The sequence below is a fragment of the Schistocerca piceifrons genome, chromosome 11 (genome assembly GCF_021461385.2).
Source record: "Schistocerca piceifrons isolate TAMUIC-IGC-003096 chromosome 11, iqSchPice1.1, whole genome shotgun sequence".
Lineage (NCBI taxonomy): Eukaryota > Metazoa > Arthropoda > Insecta > Orthoptera > Acrididae > Schistocerca > Schistocerca piceifrons.
The window spans coordinates 97,466,267-97,487,032 of NC_060148.1; the positions used below are offsets into that span (position 1 = coordinate 97,466,267).

At 40.7% G+C, this 20,766-nt stretch overlaps 1 long non-coding RNA gene across 1 annotated transcript; it reads left to right on the forward strand.

The window, feature by feature from the left end:
- Nucleotides 1–274: 274 nt before the first annotated feature.
- Nucleotides 275–2,238, forward strand: LOC124720120. Its single transcript, XR_007006070.1, has 3 exons — nt 275–724; nt 928–1,069; nt 1,192–2,238. It is a non-coding gene; the product is annotated as an uncharacterized LOC124720120 (long non-coding RNA).
- Nucleotides 2,239–20,766: the final 18,528 nt, after the last annotated feature.

Genomic DNA, 20,766 nt, shown 5'->3' on the forward strand with positions numbered 1-20,766 from the left:
CAGGAGAAAGTTACCATATCTAAAGAATACTTTACCAAGAAATTTTGTGGGTATGAAATATATTCTTCACAGACATACCAAGGGCGAGGGTGGTTATTGCTATTTTATTAGCAGTATAGAAATAAATACTTGATATGAATACGGAATTGTTTCTTACTCTCAATATTTTCGTGCTGAACTTGTAAAGTAAAATAAGCAGCGCTTGAATACTTCAGTGTTGCTAGGCGCTGCCAACAGATGTCACTGCGAGGCGCCACCTCAGAAAATATGGCGATCATTTCAGCTCCGTCTGCAATTCGTGACTGGCCGAAAACGAGTCGCATTGTAGCAACTACACCTAAAAACAAAGCTTACGCACACAATTCTGTGGGAGCTGTGACGTTAGCGTTCTGCAGTTGAACAGTGCTATCTGTGGTAGAAGTGGTGTTTCACGTTTGGAAGCGTGGTCACTGCATTGGTTTGTTTTCGTAGCAATGACTGAAAGCATGACTTTGTTTTTGTAACATTTGTGACGGAAATCTTGTTCTCACTGTCGTATGCGATTCGGATTTTTATTGAGCATCTGCTCTAAATGCCATGCAAGTGCTGTATGCCCTATTGTAGGGGAAACTACGACAACGGTTTAAAAGTTAGCGTCTTTTCATTCCCGTCTGATGAAGCATTAAGATTGAAACGGATCGCTGCAGTTCGTAGGAATGACTGGGAACCCAGTAAACAGTTCGTTGTAAGTATCTGTAATTTAAATTTATTTCTATATTGTTACCCTTTTTAATACTGCTATGTCACAGAACTGAATATTCAAATCAATAGCTTATCTATAACGAAGCATAATACTTTTAAGCTCACTTTATGCAGTCCTCAGTTAGATTTCATTTGTCAGTTTACATTCTGCCTTACGTTAACAGTGAAATATATGCTTCTTTTCAGATATGTGAACTGCATTTCACTGCAGACGTCATTGAGAAAATTACCAGTGCTTACGACCCAAAACTGGCAAACTCTTTACAGTTTACAGCACCTTTGGACCGTCCACGTTTAAAGAAACGTTCGTGAAAATTCATCGTAAAGGGTACTTGTAATCAGTTTACAGATTAAAGTACAGGTTCCTTAATTTTCTTACGATATTGTTAAATGTCTAAGATCAATAAACATTGCTATTCGAATCTCATGTTTATCTCTCTCCATTTACAGATGCTGTACCATCAAAGTTGCTAGGATGTTCTACGTATTTATCTTCAAAACAAGCACCAGCTCGAGAAGATCCAGAGGGTCGCGAACGTTTGGGGAACCAAGCACTTGAGAAAGTCATTGAGCAGAGTGTGGGATCACACAAAAAATGATGGAGAAGAGTTCATTTGCTAGTTTAGAAGATTTTAAATCAAAATTATCTGATTGTGAAAAGCACAGTGACTGGGTCACGGGTGTTAAAGGATGCTCCTTATGTAAGTGTTGTGTGTCATGTTATAAATAGTGATTTAGTGTTAAGTGCATTTGTGAAGGAAGCTGAGCTAAATTGTGCTGGTAAGATTAAATTATCAAACCAAGTAAGTGATACTGGTACAGTTAGCAATATTTTGAAAGAGTTGTATGTGATGTTTCATATACATGAGGCTCCATTTGAGGCAAGTTTGTCTTGCATTGAAGACATTTTGGAAAACATGTAATAAAAATTACCAGAAAGTGAGCATAAAATTAAATTTTTGAAGGAACAAGTTTCATTTCCAAGATTTAATAGTCCAACACAGATTAGGTACGGGAGTGTTTCAATGATTTTATGGTCATTACCTTATTCTATCAGTCCACATGCATATGGGTTTTTGAGGAGTGCTTGTAATTTTTCCATTCCCGGTCCCAGTACTTTGTCAAAACTTTGGAGTAAAATTCCAACTAACCCAATCATTGAGCATGAGAGTGAGTTGTTTCTCAGTTACATACCACAAAAAGTTGGTGCTTTATCTGTGAATGATAAAACTGTCCTGTTGATGGATGAGATTTATTTAAAGTCACAACTTGACTATAAAGGTGGCAATGTTGTAGGTGGTGCTTTTAACACAGATGTGGTTTTGTGTGCAACTAGTGCTTATGTTTTTATGATCCAGAGTATGGATTCAGTGTACAAAGATGTGGTGCATATTCTCCCAGTTCACACAATTCAATTAAACTAGAAGCAGTGGGATTTGAGGTAATAGTAGTAGCTGACAATAATGCTATTAATAAGCAAGCTATTTCATACTTTTCTTCCCCCCCCCCCCTCCCTCCTAGTGTACAGATAAAATATGTTCATCCTGTGCAGACTTCTGCAGACCGCCCAATTTACTATTTTGTAGATACTGTACGCATTTTAAAATGTAAACGGGGCAACTGGGGTAACGAAAAGGACGAAATTTTGTGCTTTCCTTCTTTTAGTGATGGCTTGAAGGGAGGTCTTGCTTCTGTTACAGCACTGAAGGAACTACATTTACTAGAAAAAGGTGAACTATTGCAGTACGGCAGCACTTTAACACTTAAGTCACCATATCCAAATTCTTTTGAATGGCAAAATGTGAAATTAGCATTGCGTATTTTTAATAACATGACAGTTGTTGCAATGCAACAACTAGGTGCAAGAAAGAATTTGAAAACTGGGAGAGTATTGCCACATTTGTAAAAATAATAAGTCAGTGGTTTGATATTAAATGTTGAAACGCTGCTGAAGGGTAAAAGGCTAAGAAATGTTTACCAAGAACACATTACTCTCAATTCAAAACATATTCATGACTTTTTGAGAAACTTTCTCTTGTGGTTGTGTTCATGGGAAGATTGCAATGGAGGAAAGAAATTGACCAGAGAAACACACTTTGCTCTCAAACATACTACTGCAGCCTTTATTGATTTTAGTGAATACTGGCTGTGTGAGAAGAAGAGAACATATTTGATCTTTGGGAAAATACAGACAGACTGTTTGAAGGACAGGTTTGGGAAATACCGCCAACTTAATGGGGGAAGTTACTATGTATCGCTAAGCAGGTATTTGAAACAGAAGGAAAATTAAGGGTCCAGAGTATGTTTTCTCTTGTATTAAAGTGATGTTGTTAGACCTAATAATGTTGATGCTGCCTGTTGTAGAATCCCAGGCTTTCAAGATATCGACATCCCAGAGCTGTTAAATGTAGTAGTTGATGATAGTGATGTTGATGAAATAGACGAAAACACTTGGCCATTACTCCATTATATTGCTCACACCAAGTGCATCTAAAATAAATTGTCCATATTGTGAAGGGTTTGTAACATCCGAAGAAACAAGACAAGCAGATGATTTGATAATGGCAAATGACAGGGGGGTTTAACATACCCTAGCAGTGATGTAGTCACATGTGTTTCCTATGTATACTTAACACTACAAAAAATTCTTAAAGAAAAGGAAAAATTTGTTCCTGCAACAAGTAAATCAAAGAAATGTGCTTGTGAAAGAAGCAGCCATTAATGTTCCAAAATACTTACTTCTTGGTTTCCATTGTTTAAAAGGTCACACTCTTGAATCTATCATACATTGTATATTGACTTGCAGTGCAAATATTTTACTAAACTACTTTGTAAAACGAAAAAATGATGTGTGTGTGACCAAAGATGTAAGTATTTATAAAAGAATGAAAAAGTCTTGACATCTGACTCCTTGTCACAAAAACTTGTGAAATAAATGTTTTCTGGAAATTTACTTATTAAAGTGAAGCTTGTTAAGTATCACATGCCCCTTTTTCATAAGTTATTAAATGAAAAAACAATCCATAAGTTACGTAGTCGACACGTGTTCCATCTCTCAGTATATATCCCTCCATCGCTCCTATATATGACCGTGTAATACACATCAAAATTCTCGTCGGAACCTTGTCCATTATTTAATACACATTTTATCAATTTTCTTTGCACTTTTACTTCTTGTGATGGAAAATGTGTTGTGTATATTTAAATATGGCACGAACATTAATGTAAGGTTAACTATAGGTCCATATGTTACCACCACATTTATTAGGTATTTGTAAAGTCAACCGAATTATCATCTTTTACCCTAACGTATACCTTAGGATACGTTACTGATCAGTGTGTCGTCACAATCAAGATTTCAAGGGGGTGGGGTGAGGGGAGGGTGTCTGATATCAGTCTCCCCAACCGTTATACAGCGCTAAGTAGCTTCTTCCACGCACTTGACAGTGGTTTGAAAAATAAGCACATCTGTATCTACTTGAGTACTCTGCAGGTCACATTTAAGAGCATGGCCGAAGATTGATCGAACCACTTTCAGACTATTTGACTACCGTTCCATTCTCGAAAAGCTCGCGGGAAAAACGAACACTTAAATCTATTTGTGCGAGCACTGATTTATCTTATTTTACTAAGATGATAATTTCCTGCTAACAAAATAATTTCCGGTTCAGAGGAGAAAGGTGGCATTTGGATTTCAGTGAAAACCACTCGGCGAAAAGGAAAACCACTTGCTTTTAATAACTGTCACCTCATCGTACTGATGACACTTTGTCCCTCATTTCGCGATAATAGAATAGGCGCAGCCCGTCTTTGAACTTTTTCGATGTCCTTTGTCAAGCCTGTCTCGTAAGGATCCGAAATAGCACAGTAATATAAGCAGAAGAGAACCAACAAGCGTAATGTAGTCGATACACATTGCAAAACCATGGAAAGTGTATCACATCGTTTCCTAGTTTTAGGACCCAGGAATCTGGCTAAAACCTCAGAGATGGAATTTTGAATGACTGTAAAAAGTTTAGTGGACAATAATCATGAGATTTCTGAAGATCGTATCCTCGCAGAAATTTCGCACATGAGAAGATTTCTGCAAGCTGGCAAAGTTCAGAAAGAAGAATCCATTTTTGGACGTCTTTAAGGTTCTTATAGTTCGTTTTTGAATACGGATTTTTCGAATCTGTTCCCATCCTCATTTTGGTGCTAAAGTTTTTCTGAACTTGGTGTGTTTCAGTAGTGTCACATCAAAGGAGTTATTTAAAATTCAAACTAATTAATATTATCATTGGTCTACCATGAGTCAAGCACGACAAAAGTCATTAACATATCCAGATGCCGATAGTATCGCGTACACACGGCATAAAAGGGCAGTGCATGGGCAGAGCTGTCATTTGTAAACACGTGATTCATGTGAAATGGTTTCTGACATGATTATGGCCGCGCGACCAGAAGTAACAGGCTTTGAACTCTGAACGGTAGTTGGAGCTAGACGCGTGGGGCATTCCATTTCGGAAATGGTTAGGGAGTCCAGTGTTCTGACTTCCACAATTTCAAGATTGTGCCGAAAATATCGAGTTTCAGGCGTTCTCCTCATCACGCACAACGCAGTGGCTGACGGCCTTCACGTAACGACCGAGAGCAGGTGTGTTTGTGTAGAGCTGTCAGTGCTAACAGAAAGATACACTGCGTGGAACAATAACAGAAATCAGTGTGGGACGGACGACGAAAGTATCCGTTATGACAGTGCCACGGGTTCGAGTGTGGTGCAGACCCCACAAAGCCATGGGCTCAAGTTGTCAACAAGGCTCTGTGCAAGGTGATGATGCATCCTTAATGGCTTGGGCTGTGTTGATACGGAATGGACTGTATCCTCTGGTTCAACTGAACTGATCATTAACTGGAAATGGCTACGTTTGGCTACTTGGAGATCGTTTGGCTTAATTCACGGACTTAGTGCTACCAAAAATATCACTGGGCCAGAACTGTTCGGGATTGGTTAGAAGAACATTCTGAAGTATTCTGGCAAACGATTTAGTCACGAAGACCGCCCGACGTTATTCCCACCGAACATCCATGGCACATAATTCAGAGGTCAGTTCGTGTACAAAATCTTGCTCCAGCAACACTTTCACTATTACGGATGGCTGTAGAGGCAGCAAGGCTCAGTATTTCTGCAGGGGACTTCCAGCGACTTCCTGAGTCCATCTCACGTCGTGTTGCTGCACTACGTCGTGTAATCGGAGATCCGATACGATATTAGGGGATATCCCATGACTTTTGTCACCACAGTGTAGTATGACAATTTTGTCGATGCAAAATAGTGGTGCTAAAGATATCGATTCTGATGGGGCAAAAAAAATTTGCGACATAAGAAGTTACAATAACTCTAAATTACATATTGAACTTACCCACCAATAAGAAGAACACTTGTTATGTGTACTGATTCATCAATAACTAGTTAAAACTATGTTATTTACAAGAATGAGTTTTACATATTCCTATCCATTCATAATAACTGTTTACAAAATTGTAAACACTATATTTTGTTTACTTAAACACTTGTTCCGAAAAATTTGTCCCTACCTCTCCCAGAAGGACTTGTTCAGCTTTTTGTGGGGTTGTGGAGGGGGGCGGGAGGAAAGATTGTGTCTGACAAGTTAAAACACCGTGCTTGCTGCCGAACTCCGTAATTACGCCAGTGCTTCAGACATGAAATATAGTGTATTAACAACATCCCCCAGCTTCATCTGAAACTGATCAGGTGTAAAAGTATGCTAAGATATGATACTACATATAAAAATGTAACGTGATTTAGAATTTAAAACCCTTACACAACTCTATTATGAATAACATAAACTTCACAAGACAGCAGTATTAATCAGAGACAGGACGAAGAAAAGAAAATTTATTTTGCACTCAGTGTGGATTAGTTTTGTGAAGTTTACATCTGAAATCCATCACGTTGCTAGATGCACTACAAAAAAAAAAAAAAAAAAAAAAAGCACTTGATTCTTCTCCCAAATAATTTTACATACGATTTCTATATTAAGTAATCCACTATGAGGGAAATATATATTTACTTAATGTAGTCTGGCAGACTCGTTTGAAAAATGTATCTTTCGTTCCAATTCGAAGTAGCCATATTTTGCATAGTTCCGAATTTGTATCACTTTTTGTAATTAAGAGAAACGTACTACTGCGCTCTGCTCTCGAATAGCATTTTGCTGTAGAACACTGTGGCGTTATTCACCACAGAAAAGTTGACACTTTTTTTTTTGCTCTTAATTTAGTGTACACTCTGAGACAAAAACAACGACATACCACGAAGGAATTAGAATGGGATGGATATCAGTGGATGTAATGTACATATACAGACAAACAAATGAGTAGAAAATCTTGTCGTTTGCCGTCGGGCGTTATCCTGCTGAAAAGTATGACCAGGCCATGGTGGGGCAACAAAACGGGGCATAGAATATCGTCGACATACCGCTGCGCTGTAAGTGTTCCACAGAAGTCAACTAAAGAGGACTTACTGGGAAATGTAGTAGCACCCCAGACGATAACACCTGATTGTCCTCCCATATGGCGGGACTGTCTGTTTGATATCCCATCACTGTCTGCAGCATCTCCAGAAAAGCGTTCGTTGGTATTCGGGGCTCAGTTCGAAGTAGGACTCATCACTGAAGACTACTCGACTCAATGGGATTCCAGGCCGAATGTGCCCGACACCACTGAATACGAGCTTGATGCTGTACAGGGGCGACGTGAACACAGCCCCTTTCTGTGAGCCGCCTGTTAATGGTCCCTGCAGTAAATGAAGTACCAGTTGCACGTCAGCTCGACAATAATAATGAATCCGGCGCTCTGAGTGTCTCTCTGATGACTGCTCTGACCTCACGTTCTGTCATCTCCCGAGGTCAAGCACTTCCTTCTTGATGCTATGTTTGGCCACTGTTTACCCATTCCTGCTAACATAGGAAAATAGTGGCATCACTCCCCCTCAGATGTCGAGCGATTCGTCTATTACTCCAACTGCCTTCTTTCAGCCCAACAAGTCTCCCAAATGATGACATCTGCATATAGTGTCTACGTACCTGTCTGCCAGGCATAGTAGCTGTCCAGAAGAGTACACAGAATGAAATTCGTAAAGATTGTATTTTTTCCTGCCGACATGTCCCTCATTTACTAACTTCGCTAGTTGCGCGTTGAAATTGCTCTGCAGCGTCACACATTCATTCATCGACCACCAAAGTTTACAATTTTGCATTTTCTGTCGATATCTGCATTCATTTCAATTTTTGACCAATCTGCACAAGTTGTTTGTGGTGCACCTTCTTCTTCTTTTTCCCCTGTCACAGTGTAAAATGTATCTGTATGTTTCACACCACTCTATATAATAAAGTAACTACTAATTCGATAAATTCTCCCATATACACAAATGAAGTGCTTGGGCAGCATTTTGCCAACTGCCCAATTTTTTAAAATAATGATATGGAAATGAAGAAATAGATAGGATTTCGTCGTTCTTCTGTCTTGGTAAGTAACAAAATTCCTTAGTTGAAGATAAATAGCGGACTGAATTTAATCATCATGAGAAAAAAGTCTTTCGCGAAGGTACTTAAATGTAGAACATTCTCGGTTTTCTTGCCGCATCAATTCGGGATAAAATCGCGAGCTTTGGACGATAGCCCCCATCGTCATCGTCAGGATGACACATGAATTTAAGCATATGTCACGTTTGATTTTTTTCTATTTTCAATGAAGTGCCTTTGATCCAAGTGCTTGTTTCCCCTGTGCTGCCCACTTCTACAACTAGTCTCGCACCTATATCACCCACATGAACAGGCTATAGCATTGTACGGAATTCTTCTATAGCGTGTCGGTTATGGGTTAAGTGCAGCAATCAAGAGTACTTGAGCAGATTCCATGGTCATGATATGCAGCATGTCGCCAAATGTTTTCCGATGATTGTCACCCGCGCCAACCGAAAATATTCCCCTTCAACGTAGGACAGATATTCAAAGGATGTAGCATCGCTGTTCTCAACAATGTAGGTGGCTGTATGTCCGATCATCCATAGTGCTGCATTTTCTTTCATAACTGGTCATCACATGCGGTCCCGCCACATCCCTTCACGAACGTTCAGATAGCGTGCTGAAATGTTACGTTATAAATGTATAAAGAAGTAGCCCTAGTTTTAATTATCGCCAGAAAATATCGTAAATAATTTTGCATATAAAAATAAATTTGTATATAATTGAAAGAAACGATGTACTAATGAGATGATGTATTTCTAGTTATTTATGGATTATTTTGTAAAGAAGCATCTTTGAGTTAAATGTTGAAACAAAATGTAGTAGGTACGCTCGTTTGTCTAACGATATAAAAAAAAAGCGGAATGCGACTTGTTTTCCCTCTCTCCCTTCTGTCCTGCGGTACCGAGATAAGCTGTGTAGTGTCACATGTGTGCTTTTGTGAAATAATTATGTCAATTTCATCTTAAGTAGCCGTGTTTCATTTGAAGATCCCTTTCCTTGCTATTCACGTTACACATGAGTTTAGTATGCATTTCTTAGTGCAGTTTCGGGCTGTATTGGAGAGAAGTTGTTTCTGGGATTGTTTGGGGGTCATGGCCGAACACTGTTAGCGGTCAGTCTCAGTTTAATCAATCACATTCTAATTCATACGTCCCTGAGATTATTTTTATCTATGTTTTTCTCTCAAAATCGGGCCAATGTTATAACGCGAACCGTGTAGTATTCAGATCGGTCGTTTGCCTCCAAAGAATGTCGTCTACCAATGCACTCGCCGGTCTGATATAATGACGATGCTGGAAGACAGCACAGCGTAATTATAATCTGTTCATCATAAGAATAAAACTGATGTAACCATTACGTCATGTATTCTTGTATGTTTGCTTCAATATAATTGGATTTCGTTTCACGTGGAGCGGAAACCAATCTGAGACCAGTACAGTAAAGTAAGATCATAAGGTTACTTTTTGTGCTGTGTTACACGCACACAGAGTGAGCGATAATGCGGGACAACAGCTATACCGGAGCATCAAACTTGGACAGCACTGGCCAGCCAGCGGTCCAACTTACCTGCAATGATGTGAACAGTTGCAGTTCAGATGTAAAACGAGACGAGGAAAGAAACAAGATAGCTTCGAATGTCATTTAATTTTTAAAGAGAATGAAACTATATTTGGAAAAACTCCACCACTACCGCTCACTTCTTCAGTCACCAGACGGCAAGCAAGAAATGCAATTGTTGTCACCTGACATGGTGTTCTAATTGCAAACAGGAGTGATGAAAATTTCCAACTTAAACATAGCGAGCTGTGTGTAATGTAAAAGCATACTGCAGGGATTTCATCGTACTGTTGAACACTGAAGCCACTAATGTATTTATTACAGTCAGTCATCTGGTGATCTCTTAGCTCCTGCGTTATCGGAGTCGGAGAAATACATTTCAGTTCTGGAAGTGTCACCTGCTACGTTGATAACGATCCTATCGACATCAGAATACACGAAGCCAACCAGCCGCCCCATTTTCTCCTTTTTTGACGAGCCGTTCTGTATCCCGCCAGCGTTCGGCGTGACGTGTGAAAAAGCTGCGTGCGTTTGTACCAGTAGTCTACGTCTGGCAGTTGGCAAGTCTTCTTATTTCTTGGGCCAATTCCCTTAATTTGGCAGCAGATCAGTTCTGCTGAGTTCCTATTGTAATGGTACAGTGGCAAATGTAAAAATGCAGAATTTGTATGCCATGCTCGATGCTGTGAAAAGAATTGTTCTCATGTTTCTACGAGGCTTATCTACTTCTGTGGTATAAAACGATGAAGATAATTCAAATAAAAAGTGTTTGGTTTTTCATTTTTGTCTTAAAACTTATATTCTTATGTTTTCATAATTTAAGCAACTTTTGTTAACAGTCATTCATAAAAATCGATAATTCAGAATTTATATACCCAATAAAAACGGGAATTTCGCATGCAATATGTAATTAGAAACAAGAATTCGTACATTATTCTTAAAAATTTACGATGAGTTCTACAATTACGAGATGTAGCTATTTCAAATTGAATGAGAAAGAAAATGATTATGGGGAAATTGTAACCAGGGAACCACGCCCACAGCACGCTACCGATTCAGCGAAACCTGCAGTTTAGATGCGTAACGGCACTGTGTCCAATACAGTCCCTCAGAAAAGTTCAAAGCCGATTACCTCTGTAAACTTATGAAAAACATTAAGAACAATCTATTTTTCGGCCCTTTTTTTAACCCTGTTTCACTATGGAACAGTCTGCAGCCTCAGGTATTTTCATTCCGCGTATTAACAGCGCGACAATCAGAGCCGGATTCCATGCAGTGGGTGGCGTCTGGGTGCCTATTCTGTATCTTTCCGCCATTGTGCCGATCGTTACGGTACTCCAGAGCACCGAACGCTCTAGTACTCGAATTAGAGTCCCTGCATTATTCAGTATGCATTTCGGTAGTGATAACGTTCGGGTCTAGAGAACCGAAACGCTGTTGTCGGTTCGTGTTGCGCAAGCCAATCAAAAGCAAGCAGCCGCAGATCCGCGCATGCACACTGCAGCGCACACAGCACCATGGACACAAAGTTGGTAGCACATGACACAGGCGCGCTATTCTTCCAAGTACCGAAAATTGCGCTTACGTTGCCATAACGCATAACGCCGCATTCCATCGAGCTGATGTGCCTGCCCTCATCGGTCGTGCCTCCTCCTTAAAAGTATCAGGCGCAGTATATCCATTTCCATGTTCCTCAGCTGAAATGCATGGAAATTTTAACAGTTTCCCTGTCCGCATGTTTCCATGCATGCATGATAACAATAGCGTATTTGACTGTATTCTGCAGATTGACGTAAAGGCCGCATTATGTCACCTTATTCTCATTGACACTGACATTGGGTTATGGTGGAGTTTACGTTTCGGAAAATGAGTTAAGGAATATTGTGTAGTACCACATTGTACTAATATACCTAAAAAACACCAGAAAGATTGATTCCGAGAATTTCAAAGAATAAGAAGATGAACAGAATGTGGTTATAACTCACTCCTAGAGATTCAAATGATTAAGTAGCCCACTTCCCTATATCATAGGTCAACGATTTGGGCGTAAAAACAAAACTGAAAAAAAAAAACATTTTGGGGAGCTCCTGCAGTTCGTCGAAGTTTATAACATGCATCTTATGAATGAAAACGTTTCGTATATGGCGCTACAGTCCAAAAATATTACGATGGAGACCATTCATCTCTGTCTACTGTGGTTGAGGATTCGATCGCAGATAAACAGATGTGACAAGAAAGCTTATGAAGATGACTGCTGCTATTTACATTCCCAGTAATTTAAGTTGTGCTCTTAGATTCCTGTCTAACCGAAACTAGGAAATCGCTATACATTCGGAAAGAAATGGAAAATTATTTCTGACAAGAAAAAATATAAAGGCCACTGTCGGTTGCTTCACCCACAGCAATTTCATCTCCAGCAATTTCGTATTTCGTTTTTTAAACACACACTAATCACGAAATCATTACTGAGGAAGTGCGCTCTTACATGTAAGTAATAACGAATATTGCTCAAAAATCTTAACTTACACGAATAACAATGTCTCACAACGTGCTGGATACATGAAGCGGAAAAAAAATTTTTCACCCATCCATGTGCGAACCCAGATGCTTGTATACAGCATACCCATGCGCTAACCACTATTTTTTTTTATACACTCTCATTTCGTTCGTTTTCGTTCGTTATATCTGCTCGGTGCGGACGTAGAAAGACATCCATTTCAGTTTGTTTTTGATCCATTAACTCAGTTTTTTTGTTACAGAGGGTAGCTAACCCTCTGACCAAACATGCTGAGCTACCGTGCCAGCTACCACTTGGCCACGCCAAACAACAGAAACATAGCGCTCAGTTCTAGTACTATTGTGCAGAGTAACGTAGGCTGACTTCGTTGCCAAATGGTGCTCCGTAAGTCATAAATACATGATAGTTTGGAAGGTTTCCAGTATCAGGATTCAAATAATTGCTTTCCTTTGTTACTTCAAAGTTATAAACACGTTTCGATTATTACTAACTAAACTATTTGTGGAAAAAAGTACAAGAAGTCACTAGTAACGTCAGTTCACACTCATGTAATATACGTAAGCGGAGGCGATGACTTGATATTTAATGATCTTCAAACTCTTATTTGCATAAAAATAACATGTATTTTGAGAGAAGAATGACACAAAACATTTTTTTATGTACTCATTAACAGAAACAACGTAACCTAACCATATCTCTAAAAATGAAAATTGTCTATTAAGAACTCACTTTCACACTGGATGCATCCTTTGGTGATTCTTTAGTAACACAATCACTAAATCGAAAGCTAAAACCGATAAATATGTTTAAAATAACAAATTATAGGTATACATAAACCACAGCTCACCGATCAACAGGGCCACCCGAAATCCAAAACCTTTCGTTACAATTGTCGTAAAATCGTTGGAAGTCCATTCGGTAACAGGTCTCAGAAGCTTACTGAATAGGATGTTTCGGTAAAGAACCCAAAATGACGTCAGTACCGAGACAAACCTACTACACCAATCGGTATGAACGATACAGAATAGGGCCCCTGGCCAGTGGCTGGTAGCCGCCACAGCACTAGGAAACGCTCAAGCGCAAGCTGTTCTGATCGCGACGTAGCCACGGTCTGTCTTGCGGAATTGTTTCTTGAAGTATTTTTTATTATTGGTGGGTTCAATCATACTCATAACTTTACATGAGGGCCGATACGTCGGGGAAAAAGTTTATATGGTTGGACACAAACAAGCGACAATAAGTTTAGAATGCACTATAATTACCACTAGATCACGGGCTCACACTTCACAAGAACACCTAGGAAGCAGACAACCTTTCCTCGTGACACTTCCACATCTTACAGTGTTGCCAGATTGTGCCAAGGGCCGGACTTAGCGTTGTCAGGGGTGGTCGGTTTTATTGGGCACCTTAAGTGAACAACTCAGGCTTAGTCTCTGTGGCGGCCGGCCGGCGGTCAGGTTTTATGTCTAAGACTGTCCATGTAGCCTGGCAGCTACTGAACATTCCCGATCGCTTAAATGTGTGTAATACTTGGCTTAAACACGTGAAAGGAATGCACGTGCATTACACCAGTCCAAAGCCAAGAGCGGAAAGCAGAAATGTGGAAGGAGTACTGCGTGCAGAGTTTGACAGAGCACTGAATGACCTAAGTCGAAACAAGGCCCTGGAGTAGACAACATTCCGTTAGAACTACTGATAACCTTGGGAGAGCCAGCCCGGACAAACCTCTACCATCTGGTGAGCAAGATGTATGAGACACGTGAAATATCCTCAGACTTCAAGAAGAATGTGATAATCCCAATCTCAAAGAAAGCAGGTGTTGACAAATGTGAAAATTACCGAACTATCAATTTAATTAGTCATGGCTGTAAAATGCTAACACCAATTTTTCACAGGTGAATGGAAAATATGGTAGAAGCTAAACTACCGAACTATCAATTTAATTAGTCATGGCTGTAAAACACTAACACGAATTCTTTACAGGTGAATGGAAAATCTGGTAGAAGACGACCTCGCAGAAGTTCAGTTTGGATTCCACAGTAACGTTGGAACACGTGAGGCAATACTGACCCTATGACTTATCTTAGAAGATAGACTAAGGAAAGGCAAACCTACGATTATAGCATTTGTAGACTTAGAGAAAGCTTTTGACAGTGTTGACTGGAATACACTCTTTGAAATTCTGAAGGTGGTAGAGTTCAAACACAGCGAGCAAAGGCTGTTTCCAATTTGTCCGGACCCAGATAGCAGTTTTAACAGTTGAGGGGCATGGAAGGGAAGCAGTGGTTGAGAAGGGAGTGTGACAGGGTTGTAGCCTATCCCTGATGTTATTCAATCTGTATATTGAGCAAGCAGTAAGGAAACAAAAGAAAAATTCGGAGTAAGAATTAAAAGCCATGGAGAAGAAATAAAAACTTCAGGGTTTCTGATGACATTGCAATTCTGTCAGAGACAGCAAAGGACCTGGAAGAGCAGTTGAACGGAATGGGCAGTGTCTTGAAAGGAGGATACAAGATGAAAGTTAACAAAAGCAAAACAAGGATAATGGACTGTAGTCGCCTTAAATCCCTCTAGTGCGTCCCAAATCCGGGTATCCTACACAGGTGGTGAAAAGGAAGCAAGTTTTCCAGATATGTTTAAGCACTCTGTGACAGTGTAAATATGTGTTTGCTTATGCATTATGAATGAAAAAGCATTGCAATTGTTTAAATTTTCTATACATTTCCTTCTGTCCCATAAATTACATAAATAAACAATAATATAAATAAAGAACTATATAAACAAACAATATTGCACGCATTCCTTACATTGCAATCGATTTCCCACCAAAATCTATACATAAACAAATAAACTAAATTTCATTCAGAGATTCATATCCAATAAATTGCTTAAATTAACAATATTCCACACATTGTCTAAATACTTCACATAATATTCCATGAACCAACATCAATTTCCCACTGAATTCTTTAAATAAATAAACTATATTGCCTAAACTGTTTAAACAATGTTCCATACTCTGCAATCGATTTCCCAACTAAATTCCGTAAATAAATAAACAAATACAAATAATTAAACAATACTCCATACACTGAATTTCACAGTGGGGGAGGGGTTTCCCAGATGGGATTAATCAGTTGATCGATATCATTAATCAATCATTCAAATAGATATCAAAAGTGTGCTCGTATCAGCGAGGGGAGTTCACAGAGGGATGGGGATGGACGTGGGAGAAGGGAAGGGTAGGGTGATGGGTGGGGACACTAGGTTAAAGGCCTGTTAATCGAAGAGAAGGATAATCCCCATGGGGTCATAATCCTATTAGCAGAACATTAGGTTAAGGACATGTCAATCAAAAGAGAACAATAGGTTGGCCTCTGAATGTATACTTGTCCCTGATGTAGGCTCTGAGCGCCTCTCTGACATTTCCTCAGTCCTCACATTCTGTCGTCTCTCGAAGTTGACTGCTTCCTTCTTGATGGTGTTTTTCTTCCATGCTTCACCCATTCCTGCTACCATCAGCAAATAGTGGCATCATCCCACTCAGATGTTGAGTGATCTGCCAATTACTCTGACTACCTTCTTTAACCCAACTACACATCCTCTCTCAAATGTTAACTTCTGCGTATATTGTGCACATGCCTACGTGCCAGGCATACTTACTGCGTAGCTGAGTACATAGAATGAAATTCACAAAGACTTTATACCTTGGTATCGACACATCCCCTGTTTGCTAGCCTTGCCAGTCACGCATTGATATTGCACTGCAGCGTCACATGTTCATCCATCAGGCACCAAAGTTTATAATTTTGTATTTTCTGCCGATACCTATATTCGTTTCAGTTTGCGACCAATCTGCATAAGTTGTTCATTGTGCACCTTTTTTTTCTTTATTCACCTCTCAGACTGTAAAATGTATGTTTCACATCGCTCTATATGCTAAGGTAACAACGAGTTAGATAATTCTCCGATTTACACTCACGTCATGATTGGTTGCAGAACGGCTGTCTTGTACCATGTGACGTCCAACTGACCAATTGTCTTTAATAATAGTATGGAAATGAAGAATTATTTAGGATTATGTAGTGATTCTGAATTCATGAGGTTAAAAAATCCTTTCTTCTGCAAATGTGCAGAAAAATAACTATATCTGCATGAAAGAAATTGTTTATTCTTCGAGTTAAATAAAAGCAATCTTTTGTGGAGATCTCGTCCGAACATCACGTTTCAAGCCATGCCTGTTATGCTCAATAATGTCTGGGGAATTTGGTGGCCAGTGGAAGTGTTTAAACTAACGTTGCTGAAGCCACTTTGTAGCAATTCTGGATGTGTGGGCTGTCGCATTGTCCTGCTGGAATTGCCCAAGTCTGACGGAATGCAAATGGACATGAATGGATGCAGGTATTAAGACAGGATCATTATGTACGTGTCACCTGTCAGAGTCGTATCTAGACATATCAGGGGTCCCAAATCACTCCAACTGCACAAGCCCCACACTATGACAGAGTTCATGATGTTGTCTCCATACCTGTACATGTCCGTCCCCTCAATACAATTTTAAACGAGATGCATCCAACCAGCCAACATTTTTTAAGTCATCAACAGTACACTGTCAGTGTTGATGGGCCCAGACGAGGTGTAATGCTTTGTGTTGGCAGTCGTCAAGTGTACATCAGTGGACTTCACCTCCAAAAGAGTGTATCGATGATGTTCCGTACAATGGTTCGTATGCTGACCCTTTTTGATGGCACAGCATTGAATTCTGAAGCAATTTGCGAAAGGATTGCATTTATGTCCCATTAGACGATTCTCATGAGTCTTAGTTGATCCCATTCTTACAGGATTTTTTCCCGGCCCCATCGATATCGGGGATTTGATGTTTTACCTATTCCTGATATTCACGATACACTCTGAAATACCCCTATGGGATAGTCCCGATTTTATTGCTATCTCGGAGATTCTGTATCGCATCCCTCGAGCACCGTCTGTAACACCACGCCCAAATGCACTGAAATCTTGATAACCTGCCACTGTAGCGGCAGTAACTGATCTAACAACTGCGCCAGCCACTTGTTGTCTTATATAGGCGTTGCCAACTGCATCGCCTTATTCTTCCGTAATTATCTCTGTATTTCAATACGCAATACCCGTATTAGTTTCTTTGGCGATTCAGTGTATATTGTTGTTGTAGGCGATTTCAGAGATCGATTAAGCGTTACTTCTTTTCTTTTCATTAAGAATTTCGTTTTCTTTCAGTATATGTCCACTGGATAATTGACAACCTGGCTCTTGAAAGCCAGCAACAGCAGCGGCAGCGGCAGGAACGCCATTGTAAGCAGACCATATATTTTTTTCGTCGTACCACTGCATATCCGTCTACGATCCGGTAAATGCAGGGCCTAGCTATATAGCACCATGCATTAATGTTCAAAATGAAAAGCATAAGGCTTGTTTTGTATGGTCAGTCCTGGCTCGTGAGAGAAATTATGAGAAAAAACCACAGCGTTCATCTCGATATGGTAGGTACTTCGATTTGCGTAATTGTTATAACTTTCATGCTATCGAGTTCTCCGTCAAGATACAGGACACACCTAAATTTGCGGCGCAGAATACCAGACTATTGGTCCATGTTTATGGCGTAGAGAAGAAAGCAAGTCAGATGAGCAGGACAAGCAAAATGTTGTCCAGTTTATAGTACTTGTGCCACAACATAACCTGGCAGTTTTTGTCACCACCACGAAGCTGGAAACAGGTGTGGAACACACTCCACCCCTCCGCCTCTTCCTCAAAGACCCGTTAACTATCTGAATAAGTACTGTTATCTCATCGTACAGTGATTCAATCTGTTCATCTGTGGTGTTGACAGGCATGTTCACTTGTACCACTGTGGTGGGTGGATTTTGGATTTATGTTTATTTTTCATATAAAGTTAATGGCAGGTTAGCGATGGAGCCAAGTATTGTGATACTGCTTCACTGATTGTTTCAATAACAAAGGGGTTAACAAAAAAATGGTTCAAATGGCTCTGAGCACTATGGGACTTAACATCTGAGGTCATCAGTCCCCTAGAACTTAGAACTACTTAAACCTAACCAAGCTAAGGACATCACACACATCCATGCCCGAGGCAGGTTTCGAACCTGCGACCGTAGCGGTCGCGCGGTTCCAGATTGAAGCACCTTTAACCGCGTGGCCACACTGGCCGGCGGGTTAACACATATCTTCTTCATATACAGTAAGGATCAACTGCCACACATTTTCGGTTATAGATACCTACTCCACAAGAGGTGATGTGCAATAATTATGGTAAACTGCACTTCGGTACTGCAACTGTCAATACTAAAAGTTGTTATGAGGGTCACAGCAAGTTTTAGTTCTGGGGTGATCGGTTTCCTAAATATTGTCCACTACATAATGAGACAGGGGACAGTCATGATCAGTAATTCGACCAGTCTCTTTATAATGAAGTAAGAAAACATGAATAATGAAAGATGTGGAAGAATATTTTGCAAAGAAAATGAAAACTTAGTATGTCTTCACGCAACTCCCGTCTTTCTTTTGTGTAGGTTCGTGGTATAGTTAATGAAATTCATCACGTGTCTGAGTGGGTCCCCACCTGCACAGTCATTCTCTGTTGCTAGCGTCTGACGCTTCCAGCTGGGACTGCCAATTCCTCAAACAGCCGCGTCACCGCGGAAAGCATTTGTCGCCGCTGTTGCTGGGAAACGACCTTAATAGATACGTCGCTAGTCAGTTGTTTTATCTGGCGAACACATTGTAGACACAAATTGACAAATTTCACTCGCTCTTTCTTCGAAACTAGCGTCAAATACTGTGGGGAAACGGACCGACACTGCAGCAAAGTCAAGTGCGGCTACTGCCCTGTCATCTGTTAGTGGCGCCAAGCGACAGCCGCATGGCCCGATTTTCCATACCAGCCCAAAGTTTTTTTATGGTTTTTTTCTTTATTGATATTTCACTCCCCAAAATGGGGTCGCTTGACAGTGACACAATACGCCGCTTTTCAGCCAAGAGAGTTACAGAAAAATCATAGTCAAATGAGAAAAGAACACATAACATGGAATGGTATAAAGTGATGAAGAAACGAGAACAAAAATAGATGAGTATAAATGGTAGATTTAAAAACAACATAGACGGGAGCCACACACACATGTGGAGAATGAACACTGTAATTTGACACAAAAATAAAGAAATACCACAGTGTGAACACAAATAAGTGATTCTGCCGACACTGCACATGGCACTAGAGTAATGCTGACACCATAACAAAAACGATAAACATCACTGCACCGAAGGCGACCTACCACTGGGTGAAGGGATGAGAGGGGAAGAAAAGGGAGTAGAGATGGTAGGAGGAAACAAGGAAGGGTTAGAGGGGACAAAGGAGGGGAGAAGGAAAGGAGGGGGCAGGTTAAAAGGAAAAGAAGGTGTTTGGTGTGGGAAAAGGAAGAAGATGGGAAGGGGGAGAGGGTGGGAGCCCTGAGGAGGGGGAAAAAGTAGGGATTAGATCTGGTAGGAGGGGTAGATGGAAGACATGAGGGCATCATGCAGAAGGGGGAGTTGGCGAAAGCCACCTTGGGCGAGGGTATGGAGTGTGTGGACATGGAGACCAGGCGGGACACTGTGGAGCAGGTGTGGCAGTGGGCTAAGATGGGAGAGGATGGGAGAAACCAAAGGATGGGGGGGATCCAGTTTGTGGTAGACTTATAGGATCCGTATCCATTCTAGGAACAGGAAAGATGGGGGAAAGGAATCAGATCATAAAGGATCCGCATAGGGGACAAGAGACAGATGCAATAAGTGAGGTGGAGTGCATGGCGCTCCGTGAATTGGAGGGATTTGTAATAGGTGGGGGAGGTGGAGATCGTGGAGTGGGCATAACATAGGAGGGCGCAGATGGGCGACTTATAGGTATGTAGGATAGTGGGTCTAATCCCCATGATCGACCAAGGAGGAGACAGAGTCGGATATGTGCCTTGGCTTGGACTGTGAGGAGATAGGGGGTCCTAGAAAGGTGGCAGTCGAGGGTGATACCAAGGTAGTTGAGGGTGGGAGTGAGGGCAATGGGGCAACCAGAGATGGTAAGGTAGAAATCTAGAAGGCGGAAGGAGGGAGTGGTGTGGCCTACGATGATTACCTGGGTCTTGGAGGGATTGATCTTAAGGAGCCATTGGTTGCACCATGTGGTGAACAGGTCAAGGTGGGACTGGAGGAGGCGCTGGGAGTGTTGGAGGGAGGGGCAAGAGCAAGGAAGGCAGTGTCATCGGCATTTTCCAAGAGATGGGCAGGTGGTGGAGGCTGCGGCATGTCCGCCGTGTATAACAGGTAGAGGAGAGGGGAAAGGACGGAGCCTAGGGGCATGCCTGTGGAGGAGTAGAAGGTGTAAGAATTGGAGTT